We start from the raw sequence: 12,832 nt of genomic DNA, 5'->3' as shown, positions 1-12,832 counted from the left end.
AACCCTGGTTTCCTTCCCTTTACCATTGGTTTTGTGTGGAGTTTCCTTCGCTTCATTTAGCATAGCCTTCACTTCTTTCCTTATGTGTTTGCCATACTTAAGCATGTCTGTCAAGCCTGTGAGCATCTTTATCACCAGTGTTTTGAACTTTGTGTCTGTTAGGGTGGTTACCTACTCATCTGTTAGGTTGGCTTTCTCCTCCTCACTTAGTTCTCGCACTGGAACCTTGATCTGTTCCCTCTTTTGGGCCATACTTCTCTGTCTCCTCAACTTGAGAGGCCCCTGTGTTTGTTTGCCTTTGTGTCTTAGGTACAGCTTTTGCACCTGTTTTGTTGTAAGGGGCGGAGCCTTAGGTATTCATTAGTACAGGGCGACCTGTTTCACCAGGTTGTGGTGCTATATGTGGGGGAGGGGTCAGAGAGGGAACAATGCTGCTTGCTCAGCACTAGCCCCTTTCCAGGCACTTTGTATGGGTTTGGTGTCTCTCTAGCTGTTATCCTGGCCATTGTTCCCAGAGTAGGTGGATCAGTGGACATTCTAGCACCGTGGGGGCCCTTTAAACAAGCGGACTCTACTGAGAGACTGGCAGTTTCTTCCTTCACCCAAACCAGTACTGGTTTGCACAGTTAGAAGCAATGAGGCTTGATTTTCCCTGGCGCTGGAACTGTGAGCTGTGCGGTCTGGTCTGGTGCTGGGAGCGAACCCCAGGTGTCCCTTCCTACTTTTTAAAATGTGTAACTGCGCTTTCCACAGGTCTGCCACTGCCACTGCTGCCACCACACTGTGTCCTCTCTGCCCCAGCTCCACCCCTCCTACCTGTATGGATGAGTTTTTCTTCTTTATACTTTGTTTGTTGGACTTCCATGCAGCTTGATTTTCTGGAACTGCTGGTTGTCTCTAGCTTTGAGGTAATTGTATTCCTTCTTAATTGTGGAGAGAGATGCAGCGTGTCTGTCTATGCCTCCATCTTGGCTGGAAGTCCCTGTATGTACATTGGTTAATAGTTATTAACCAAGAAGGAATACATTTTGTCTTATCTTGTTCTTAGATTCTACATGTGCTCTGAGATAACCTATAACTTAATCTTCACTATTTTATTGTATCTTGATTTTGATGTCTTTTTAATTCTGTGCAGTTAAATGAAAATATTTACTGAAAAACTTTTCTGTTTTAAAAATAATTTAAAGTACAATTGTATTCTGATTCTAAATGAAAAGGAATGGAAATGACAGTAACAAACGATTTCACCACTGAATATTGTGATGCTATTATAGCAGTCTTATATGGGAAACTCAATAAGGAAACAACTGCGTTCCAAACAACTAAATGTGCAGGTCCAAAAAAATGAAGGTATTTAAAAAAAATTTGAAGCTCATTCATGTCCTTCAGCATTTCAAAGATTAAACACATGTTTTGCTTAGCTATAACTAAGGGGCAAACACACTGTAGACTGACATTACAGGACAGTTGCCTATAAAATGCCTTCTGAGCAGGCTCCAGTTTCTTTTTCTCACAGGTCGTCGTCCTCATCTGGTAGAACAGTTGTCTGAGCAATCTCCAGATCATGCTCATACTGTGCTGCCAAAGTTGGGTCCATGACAACCTCTGGTGGGACAAGAGCAGGCACAGCAACAAACTCCAAGTTATGGTCTCCAATTAGTTTTCTGGCAAGCCAGAGGAAAAGCTTTTCAGAGTTGTAGTTACTTTTGGCAGAAATGTCATAGTACTGAAGATTCTTCTTTTGATGGAAGACAGTTAATTTTTGTCTTAACTTTCCTGTTTTTAATATTCCCTTTGTTGCCACAAACATGATGGGAATATTCTCACATACTTATACCAGATCTCTATGCTAGTTAGGTATGTTCTTATAAGAACTCTTGAAGTTACATCAAACACCATAATGGCACATTGGGCTTGGATGTAATAGCCATCTCTCAGTACACAAAATTTGTTCCGACCAGCTGTATCCCATTTATTGTCAAATTCACTGGTCAGGTGACATTTTATGAATGTAGTTTTTTCAGTACCATCATCACCAAACAATACAACCAATACAGTACAACTTGGGATTCTCCTTGGGCAGATATAATAATATTACTTCTAGAAGTACCTACAGCCTGTATGACCAAGAGCTGAAAAAATGGTGAAAGTGCAAATCAAATCTCCTTTCTCCTCCTTAACCTCCTCTACCCCTTTTAAGAGTTCTCTTCATCCACTTAAAAGCTTGACAGTAATGGGAATTGATTATGGTTAAAGTATTTCAACCAAAAAACTACTCTGAGGGTTTTTTTAATGATCTGGGTGGGGCCTGAGAATTTACTCAGAGTGTGTTTTTGTTGAGGGGAAAGGAAGACTGAAAAGGAAAAGAATATATTACAAAAGCCAATGTGTATTTGGTGAGAACAATTGTGATTAAAATTTCTTTGCAACATTTCAAAAGTAAATACTACATTCAACATTTAATTTTCAGCTTATCTGAGTTAATGTAGGCTTTTCAAAAAACAAAAGTGCTTTTTCCCCTGATTTACCATATTGCTAAAATGATCCAAGAGGTCAGAATTAGTATAGTTTATATTTTCAAAAAGTGTGACTTTCCAGATGAGTTCTTTTAGATCTAACATTAGGTCTTTAGCATTGCCATTTGATGCAGTGAGGAGCAAATAACAAAAAAGAAATAAAATACATATGTTCCCACACAATTATAACAAATATATTATGATTCATGACAACGTCACAAAACATTGACTTGCAATCATGGACATTTTACCTTGTAAAGATTCCCTGGTAGTTTGGATTGCCTTCTCCTCCATGCCACTCCCAGATTCTGTTCTTTCATGTGGTAGTTTTTATTAAGCTAATTTGGGTGCAGAAGGCAAATGTCTTGTGGCTTTTTCTAAAACTTTTCCTTGATGCCACTTGCAGAGGTGAAATTCTGAGAGAGATGGGCATGTGTTTGGGAGCAGTATGTCATTTCTTTGTTTTTTTTTTTAAATGGCAAATCAAAATTTATTCTAAATTATTTTGGTGGGCCTTAAAAATATTTTCTGCTCTTAATTGACAATAACAAACTGTATATAAAAAGGGAGTAGGGAAGCAGGGAGGCTATGGATCTCTCCCTCTCTGCTTCTCCAAGCATCCCCCATCCCTAGGCCCCATCAGGGACCACCCATTTTCTGCTTTGTGGTGAGGTGGGGATAGGCAGGCATGGAAATCGTGTGTGTGTGTGTGTGTGTGTGTGTGTGTGTGTGTGTGTGAAGGAATGTTGGGGGCATCTATGATGGAGAGTAGTCAAGAATTAAAGGGCCTTCTCTCATCCTCTATCAGAGCTGGCACCCTGAGGAGGTGTCTTGGGGGAGCTGGGAGGATCCATAGATGTGCCTCTGGCTATGAGATGGTAGCAGATCCAGTATCCAAAAGTGACCCAGTGACTTGCCCAGTTAAGCTCTGACCAGTTGTGGACAGTATATGCCGTGTCATAGTCCTGCTCCTCTGTAGTATCATCTATGTCAACATTGAACAGGGAGCCTGGTTAGGCCAGGTGGAAGATGTCCAGGGACCCAAGGATCAGTTTTAAGGCTCTTACCCTCATGCCCAAGCAAAGCTGGTGTGAACAGTCTGGTGGGCACTGAGGATCCGAGCCCAGTGCTTCTGGGGACCGTGCTCCATATAAGCGATAAGTGCCCGTGACAGTAGTACCATAGCCAGGTAGAAGCTGAAGCTGTGCAAGAGGGCACTGGCTGCATAGGTGACCAGGGTGGCTGAGAAGGTCCCCAGGCAGACAGCATTCCTGAAAACATATTTAGCCAATAAGACGCAGGCAGGTTCCCGCTCGTGACAAATTCCCACCGTGGACTGAGACAGCTCCACATTCAGTGGCCTGGATACCAACAAGTCCCATTCTGGTGATCCTTTTCCTCAGTGAAGCCAGCTCCCACCAATGTGGCCATGACCTCCGACAAGAAGCCCACAAAATAGTTGCTTAAGTGGAAGGAGACAGCACTCTCATAGGCTCGCAACAACCTTGCTTTGTGTTTCTTGTTTTGAAGGAGGCAGTCATCATCAAGGGGGATGAAGTACAGGAATAGGTAAGGGCACATGCAGGTAGATGGCATAGGGCACAGCAGGGCCAGTGCCTGGCTCCTGGCCACCTTCTGCAGCCATTGGTGGCGCGGCGAGTGAGCTTGGACAGCCTGTAGGTAGCTGTGGAAGGATAGCCAGGGCCCAAAGACTATAGTACTCATGGAGTAGAGGTAGCCTACGAACTCCATGGGTGAGGGAACTGCATCCACCTCACCCTGGTCCAGGTTGAAGTCCAGAGACACCACCTTCATGGCCATGATCATCTGAGCCTCTTGCATCTTGTGCTATGGCACGGTGCCCACCATGTGCATCTCACCCGTGAACAGGTAGATGAGGGTGGTTATGGAGAGGAAGATGTCACAATGGGAACAATGTTGGCAGAGGAACAGCACGAGGTAGCACAGGAGGCTGAACAGCGAGCACAACCCAAACCATGTGCAACTGGAAAAAGTGGTAGAACCCGCCTGCCACAGTGCTTGTGTGTTTCAGGTAGGATGGCAACCTGAGCCTCCAGAAGAGGCAGTGGGCAACGCAGTTGGCAAGGAGCTGCCAGATCTGGTCAAGGCCATGCTGGGCAGTAGGCAGGAGACAGCCCTGCAAGAGCAGCTGGAAAAATTCCCGGTGGCTGAAGGTGGCCATTGCAGCCCCCAATGGACAGATGGAGAAATGGATAGACCTGGCTAAATGGAAGCTGAAGTCTCAGGGGCCAGGGGCTCACTATTTCTGTCTCCTGCTGGCAAATTTCCTGCAGGCAAGGACCAGCTGTGGCTCCCCTGTGGGTTTTTTTTTAATTCAAAACAAAACAAAACAAAACAGAATTTTAATGCTGAAAGAAACATTTAAGCTAGTTGAATCCCTTTATTAAAAGACAGGGAACTGTGGTCCCTGAGTAGGTACCCCATGTGAGATAGAGAATTAGGGGCAGATTTAAGATAATAACTTGTTATATTAGTCCAGTTTTTCTAGATTTTGTTGCCCTCATGTAGTCTCTAGCTCAGCAGCATGTAGATCAAGAAGTGTGTTATGTGACAGAGCCAATGGTACAGGAGAGTTGTGAGTTGAATATTGAAGACCTATGAGATGTCAGATACTCAATATATTGCCTTGAATAATTTTTGTTCTTCTTTATTCCAGTATCCATCCTTCCAACCGATGATGACACTTAAAGATCCACCCTTCCCCATTTGGATGCAACCTTACTTCGACTGTTAAGGTGTACCCCCATCCTCAGTCCAAGGGGTAATCATGTGATTCATAGTAGTTTTCCTTTGCTTCATAACAAATTACCACAAACTTAGTGGCTTAAAACAACATGAATTTATTATCTCATAGTTTCTGTGGGTCAGGGGAGTGTGGTCATGAACATGGTTCTGGTTTGACTGGTCCTCTACTTAAGGTCTCACCAGATCTCAAGATGGTGACTGGGATTTTGTTATCATCTAAGGCTTAGATTTCTCTTCTAAGATCACTAGTTGTTGGGAGAGTCCAGCTCCTGTAGTTGTAGGACTTGTCTGTCAGTGCAGGAACATTCTCAACTTCTAGAGGCTGCCCACTGTATCTTGTCATGTGGAACTTCTCTACAACATAATAGTTAGCGTCTTTAAGGACATCAGGAGAATTGCTCTCTAGTGTACTACAATAGAGTTTTATATAATATACAGTCATAATCACATTTTGGTCAATAATGGATATATGATGGTGGTCCTATAAGATTAACATGGAGCTGAAAAATTCTTATCAGCTAATGATGTCATAGCACAATGCATATCAGTTGCCTACAGTATTCAGTACAGTAATATGCTATACAGGTTTGTAACCTAGGAGCAATAGGCTCTACGATATAGCATAGGTGTGTAGTAGGCTATACCATCTAGATTTGTGTAACTGTATTCTTACGATATTTACACAATGATAAAATTACCTAATGACACATTTCTCAGAATGTATCCCATCATTAAATGACATAATGTAATCACAGAAGTGACTATTTCATTATATTCACCATTTCTGCTCAAGAAAGTGGGTTATATATTTATCTACAGTGAAGAAAGCATCTTGGGAGCCATGTTAGAATCTTGTCTATTACACAACTTCAGTTAAGTCAGTAAGACCCTCTCAAAATTCCTGTTCTTTCTATTATACAATTGTAATTTTTTTGATACCCATATAGAACACACACACATAGTAATCAACGAGAAGTGATCAGAGTCTGGAAATTTTAACTTAGCTGTATTGTGTGCTTTTGTACTTCATTTGAAAGGAATATAGTTAGCAACGACTGCAGAGTTTTAGAGACTTAGCTGCTATTCAAGATTCTTGAATTTAATTCTATATTGATTGGAGAATAACTAGCTGTACATATTGGAAAATATATGTAAGGGGACTTAGTTTAGGTTGGCCAATAAAAAGTGCTAAATTATTGGCAACAAAATCCTCATGGAGATTTAGTTGGTTAAGTTACAGGCATCATGAAAAGTGATGAAAATAATTATCATAGAATTGCTGCACTGAAAATGACTGTACTTTTGAAGCCTAAGAAATTAATTGTGGATTGCTTTATAGTCATTGTATTATATATATAATATATATGTTATACATATTTTATATATATATATATAGTAAGATTTGGGGTCATTCTATTACCAATAAGCTCTGAAGTGAAGAATTATATTTTTACCCTAAAATAGTACAGTTTTAAATGAGAAAGTTATGTCTATATATCTATATAATAATAAGTGCTTAGAATATAGAAAAGGAACTTCTTAGCTTGGGTGAAATTAGTGACAGGTTTTTACTGATCAATAGTGGTTACTGAAATTATGAATTTTGAGACTTTATGACAGTTTTTTCTAAGACTTTGACTTACATGCATGTTTTAATTTAAGCATAGTACTCTGACTTTTAAAATACAAGCTCAACAGTTGGTATTATATAAACTTATAAATATTGTTTTTCAATTTAACTTTTCATCTAATGATACAAACACTTCTTAAAAACAAACTGCTGTAGTATGACAAGCATGAAAAAGCAGCATTCTCTGCCCCATGCTCCCTGTTCTCACATCTCACTCTCCAGATATGATAACCACCCTTAACTCTTTTTTTAAAGTATATTTTGTTGATTATATTGTTGCAGTCCCTTAACTCTTATAGTTGTTTGTGCTGGTATTTACTCACAACTTTCTAAACAATATTCTTATACAGTTGCTTATTGAATTTTAATTTCAGATTTTATCTCTTCACTATTTTTTTAATGTGTTTTATTGATTATAATATTACATTTGTCCCAATTTCCCTTCCCTCTGCTCCCCTCCACCTAGTGGTCCCCCTCCCTCCAGTTGTCCTCCCCTTTTAGATCATGTCCATTAGTTGTGCATATAGTTCTTCTCAACCTCTGTCTATTCCATTCCCTCCTACCATGATCCTTAATTCCTATATCATCTCCCTCCCTCTCCCCATTCCCCCTCCCTGTTGACCTCCCCCCAAAATGTTCCCCATACCTATAGTTCTTTTTCCACTCTCATTGCCTGTTTAGTTTGCCTTTGTTTCAATTCCCTAGCTTCTGTTGTTTCTTGTGGTGCAGTTTTCATTTTAGATTTCATAGTCTTGATCCTCCTTTTTCTAAACCAGTCCCTTTAACATCTCATATAACAGTGGTTTGGATCTAATGAACTCTTTCAGTTTTATTTTGTCCTGGAAACACTTTCTCTGCCCTTCTATTCTGAATGACAGTTTCGCTGGATAGAGTATTCGTGGTTGTAGGTTTTGGATTTTCATTACTTTGAATATTTCTTGCCAGTCCCTTCTTGCCTGCAGGGTCTCCCTTGAGAAGTCAGCTGATAGTCTAATTGGGACCCCTTTGTACATGATTCTTTTCTTCTTTCTTGCTGCTTTTAGGATTCTCTCTTTATCTTTAATTTTTGACATTTTGATTATAATGTGTCTTGGAGTGGTTCTCCCTGGGTCCAGTTTTTTTGGAATTCTCTGTGCTTCCTGGACCTGTAAGTCTATTTCTTTCCCCAAGTCTGGGAAGTTCTCCTTTATTATATTTTCACTCAATTTTTCAAGTTCTAGTTCATCTTCCTCGCTCTCTGGCAAACCAATGATTCTTATGTTGGGCCTTTTATAGCTGTCCCAGAGGTTTCTGATCCTCTCATCGTTGCTTCCCATTTCCTCTCGCTGCATTGGTTGACTGCTTGTTCCTTCTCCATATTCCGGTTTGTTGAAATGAACTCTGGATTTTTTTTCCTCACCATCTGTCTCGTATGTGGTTTTGTTCCTTTCGTTATGAAAGTTTTTCGCTTCTTTCTCATTTTTCCAGATCTTTTGTTAATTCTGTAAGCCACCTGCTAACAATGGCCCTGAACTGAGCCTCTGACAGGTTTCTTATTTGTTCATCTGTCAGATTCCTCATCTGTTGCCTGGTGAGCTGTGCCACCGGGATTTCTATAGTTGTCTGCCTCATTTTGACAGATGCGTTTTGTTTTCTTGGGCCGGCAATAGGGGGCAGTGCCTGTGTACTCCTCACAACCCAGCGACCGGCGCCTGTCCGCGACCTATTTCGCAGCCCTGTGGCGCTTTCTTTGGGGGCAGGGGTCCAAGATGGATTCACACAGTTATTCTGCTAGGAGACCGGGATCCGTCCTCCCGCCCCCCTGGGCCTCACTGTTCAAGGAGATGTGGTGGCTGCTTTCCCCAGCGTTGGGGTCGCGAGCTGCCGGGGGTTCGACTGCAGCCGGGATTGTCCTCCCTGCCGCTGGGATTACTCTCCCTGCTGCTGTCCCTGGTGCAACCGCAAACAGCACCACCCACTTTCGCTCTTCCTACCTGCCCAAAGGGCGCCGCTGGCTTATAACTTCATATGTTGGGCTTCCGTGTAGTTTTATTTTCTGGAATTTCTAGTTATCCTTTGTTTTGAAGTAGTTGTATTCCTCTCTAGTTGTAGAGGGAGACCTAGCGCGTCCGTCTAAGCCTCCATCTTGGCCGGAAGTCCTCTCTTCACTATTTACTATAAAATATAAGCCTTCAGCTTTTTCAGTATACTCATCCTTTTCCTGTCTCTTACCTTTTAAATATTTGGTTAAAACAATATTTAGTGTTTCTATGACTATTACTATGTAATTATTATTCATAGCTAAGCCACATATTATACTATGCTTAAATTTCCTTTGTACTATAACCTTTGTTTTCCCAGCCATTAATGATTATATATTTTTTTATCTGCTTTATTTTCTATATGATTATCACCAATTCATCCCAAATTCTATGACAGAACTATAAATCTCTCATTATATTTAAACACATCAGGCTATTAGATTTCTTTCTCTTTGCCTTCATCTATTCTTTCCCCTCTCTCCCTTCGTTCCTCCCTTCCTCCCTTCTTTCCTTCCTTCCTTCCAGCCATCCAGCCAGCCAGGTATCCTTTCTAGAGCTCGTCTAATCTCTGCTCCAGTCTGGACCAGTTGCTCTTAAGCCTACTGCTCACTTGTCACCCTTTCCTTTAATGTACTCTATAGCTTCCTGGCTCACATCTTCCTGGTTCACAGTTCACTCTCTCAGTTTAGAGGAGCATGTAGTTTAGTAGTTTCCTCAGAAGGGGTGAATGAGAAGGAAAATATATTTTCAACTACTCATATTTTAAAAATGTCTTTATTTTTGCATGTGTTTGATAGTGTGGCTGGATAAAAAATTGTAAGTTTAATCAAAGTTTAACAAGAAGTCTTAACATTAAAAAAAAAAGAATTCCCAAGGAAAATTTCCATCAAAGGCTTTATGTTGTATTTATTTTGAAAGATACAAACTGTCTGAGTTTGAGCTAGTTAAAGTAACCTGCTCATGTCTCTGCTTTTTAGCCATATATATGTAAAGTTTTTCTCAGAAATTTCTGAGATTTTCCTTAGAATTATGAACAGCATGTGTGAAGATTGAGATTTCTGCCCCTGGGAGAATAAACGAAGAACTCAGTGGGTTGGGAACACTAATCAAATTAAATGCTTTTGGGAGATTAGCATTTAAGGTTATTTGCCCAGTGAGAAATCTAACACTTTTCTTTTAAAAGTTTTTGTCTTCTTATAAAATGTCAGGAGTAAGAATCATAGGACTTAAAAATTGTGAGAGTTGTATTGCCCACTTTTGTTTTAAATATTTAAAAAAATTGAAGTAAAATTGACATAACATAAAATTAACCATTTCATAGTGGCAAGTCAGTGGCATTTTGTGCAACCAGCACCCCCTCTATCTAGTTCCAAAGGATTGCCAACTCTTGATATTGATTATTTTCTTAGAACATAAATTTGGTCTTAATATATCAGTCACTTTGGAAATAAGCCAAATTATTATATTCTGACTGGTCAGTTCCTTTAAAACTACATTGTACAGAGTATCAGAAAATCACAAAAGGATATTACTATCCTTCCTGCTTATTGTATTCTTTTAACCTAGCAATGTAGAAATGAAATTAGAACACAGTATCCAAAAAATTAGATTAATGTTGTCTTTTGTTTTAGGATATTTACAAATGTACTGCTTCAGAACTTTGAAAGTAGGAAAATCTCATCAAGAAATGGTTCATTTAACAAATAAGTTAATAGATCCATAAATGTTTCTCCTTTTCTTTCACCAGCACATTATGCTGCTATTTGTCACATGCTGTATAGAATGATCATCATTATCACTCTGTGATGGAGAGATTCCTTTGAACAGGGCTTAATGTGAGTGAGATTTCATGGAGAATAATTTCTCATACCTTTAGGGGGTCAGTGGGAAAAAATAAAAAGACTAGGTAGGAAAAGTGCCAGAGACTGCTTTTATCTTTCCACTTTCCCTACAACTGCATTTATAAAAATTAGATTGCCTTCAAATTCTTGCTTTTCTTATTAACAGCTTTTTATTTATTTTGTAATTAGGATTTAGGAATTAATAAGGAACCTTCAGAGGACGCACCATTTCTCTCTGTAAAGCATATTCTTGCCAGCTTTAGTTAGTAGTTAGGCCAGATTTGTTGTCTCATTCTATTAATCAAATATACAGATGACCTGATTTATTTATTTATGTATGTATGTATATATGTATGTATGTATTTATTTATTTAGTGTGGAATAAAATACCACAAGTAGACCTAACAAATGTAGGTAACTATGGAGCTTTATAAATTAGCACACAGCTGTGATTTTTAATGGTTACAGATATTAAATTAAATTGAAAATAACTAAAATAATATAATAAAATAATAAATAAAATAAATTACATGTTAATTAAATGTTTGTATATAAATACAGACATACACATAATAATTAAACTTATTTGGACCAGTGGTTCACAGAGTGTGGTTTTAAGACCAGTATCATTGACATCACTGGGAGCTTGTTAGAAATGCAGTTTCTGTCCTTTCTGTTGCACGTGGCATGGAATCTGCTCACAGGTCTCTGAGACTGGAAAGTTGAGAGCTTCTTGGCACTGGGAGGAGTGCACCCAGCGGCTCAGATAGTGGTGCCACAAAATGAGTACACTGAGTTACACTGTAGGCACTATGGATGTCATTTGGATTACTATGGTAACAAGAGAAATAAGGAAGGTGAGAGGCTCATGACTGTTCAAAGAAGGCAAAGAAGATGATTGATCTGAAGGCTATGCTCTACCATAAACAATTCCATGCTGAGAAAAATACAATGAAAAAGACTATCAAGGTGCATGAAAATAGAAACACCAAACAAAAGAATGGTGAAAAGACTTCAAAAGGAGCACCATCTGCATATCTTCTGGACAGAGATGGAAGGTCAAGAGCTAAGGTACTGTCCAATATGATTAACCAAAAAATGAAAAGAGAAAGCCAGAAATGGGAAATCCCTCTGCCCATAGTTTGTGTCCAGGGAGAAGCAGAGGTATTAAAAATTATTTGAGGAGGAAAGAGAAAGAAGAAAGCCTAGAAAAAGATGGTTAATGAAGTCTGCTTTATTGGAGATGGTTTTAGTTGAAAATCACCTACTAATAAAACATTGATGGGCTTGTGTTTCAAGTCCCATGTAACACATCCTGAACTGAAAACTGCCTTTTGCCTGCCAATACTTGATGTACAGAAGAATCCCTCATCCCCATTTTATACAATTTAGGGTGTTATTACCAAAGATACTGTCATCAAGGTGAACGTGATTGAGTTGGCCTTTGTGACGAAAGGAGGCAAAGTTATATGGGGAAAATATGCTCAGTTACCAACAATCTTGAATATGACAGATGCATAAATGCTTGACAGCATGTGAATTATTATAATTATTGAAGACTATGCATCAATCAGGAAAACTCCTTTACTGTGATGTTTCTGAGTATTAACATGCAGGTAACATGTATGCATTCATCAAAAGAACTATTTATTCTGTTGTTAAAAACATTAAAATGACCCCGTTTTACAAAAAGAAATGCAATATCTATTGAATTAGAAACTCTGAGGTGTCATCCAGCAAGCTGTTTTAACAGTCCCTGAAGATGGTTGGGATATAATAGAACCCATGTTTTAAGTTTGGAAACTACCATGTTGGCACCAATGGCGAGCCCTCTAGTATTGTTGCCAACATTGCATTTGACTGGGCTTGGCCTAGAAATCCTGATATAAAAATGAAAGGATTTTTTTCCTCAAAAGTATCTTCCCATAACATTTTTTTGAAACCTTCTTTCTATGCATAAGTTTTACAAATTTTAGAAAATATTATCTCTACAATTTTAAGCTTGGTCTTATTTGGACTTAAATTATGGAATAAGGA

The 12,832-nt window shown here is 39.3% G+C and overlaps 3 pseudogenes; 1 reads left to right on the top strand and 2 right to left on the bottom strand.

Annotated features, from left to right (window-relative positions):
- Nucleotides 1-1,510: 1,510 nt before the first annotated feature.
- On the bottom strand, nucleotides 1,511-2,810 carry LOC150010168 (GTP-binding nuclear protein Ran-like; annotated as a pseudogene).
- Nucleotides 2,811-3,310: 500 nt separating this feature from the next.
- LOC150010167 (protein-serine O-palmitoleoyltransferase porcupine pseudogene) lies at nucleotides 3,311-4,752 on the bottom strand (annotated as a pseudogene).
- Nucleotides 4,753-4,764: 12 nt separating this feature from the next.
- LOC150010166 (ribosome biogenesis protein NSA2 homolog pseudogene) lies at nucleotides 4,765-12,052 on the top strand (annotated as a pseudogene).
- The last annotated feature ends 780 nt before the right edge of the window (nucleotides 12,053-12,832 follow it).

The sequence above is a fragment of the Furipterus horrens genome, unplaced genomic scaffold (assembly GCF_987537825.1).
Source record: "Furipterus horrens unplaced genomic scaffold, mFurHor1.1.pri manual_scaffold_5, whole genome shotgun sequence".
NCBI lineage: Eukaryota > Metazoa > Chordata > Mammalia > Chiroptera > Furipteridae > Furipterus > Furipterus horrens.
Note: the sequence above shows the minus strand (reverse complement) of the source record. Positions and strands in the feature narration are given on the sequence as shown.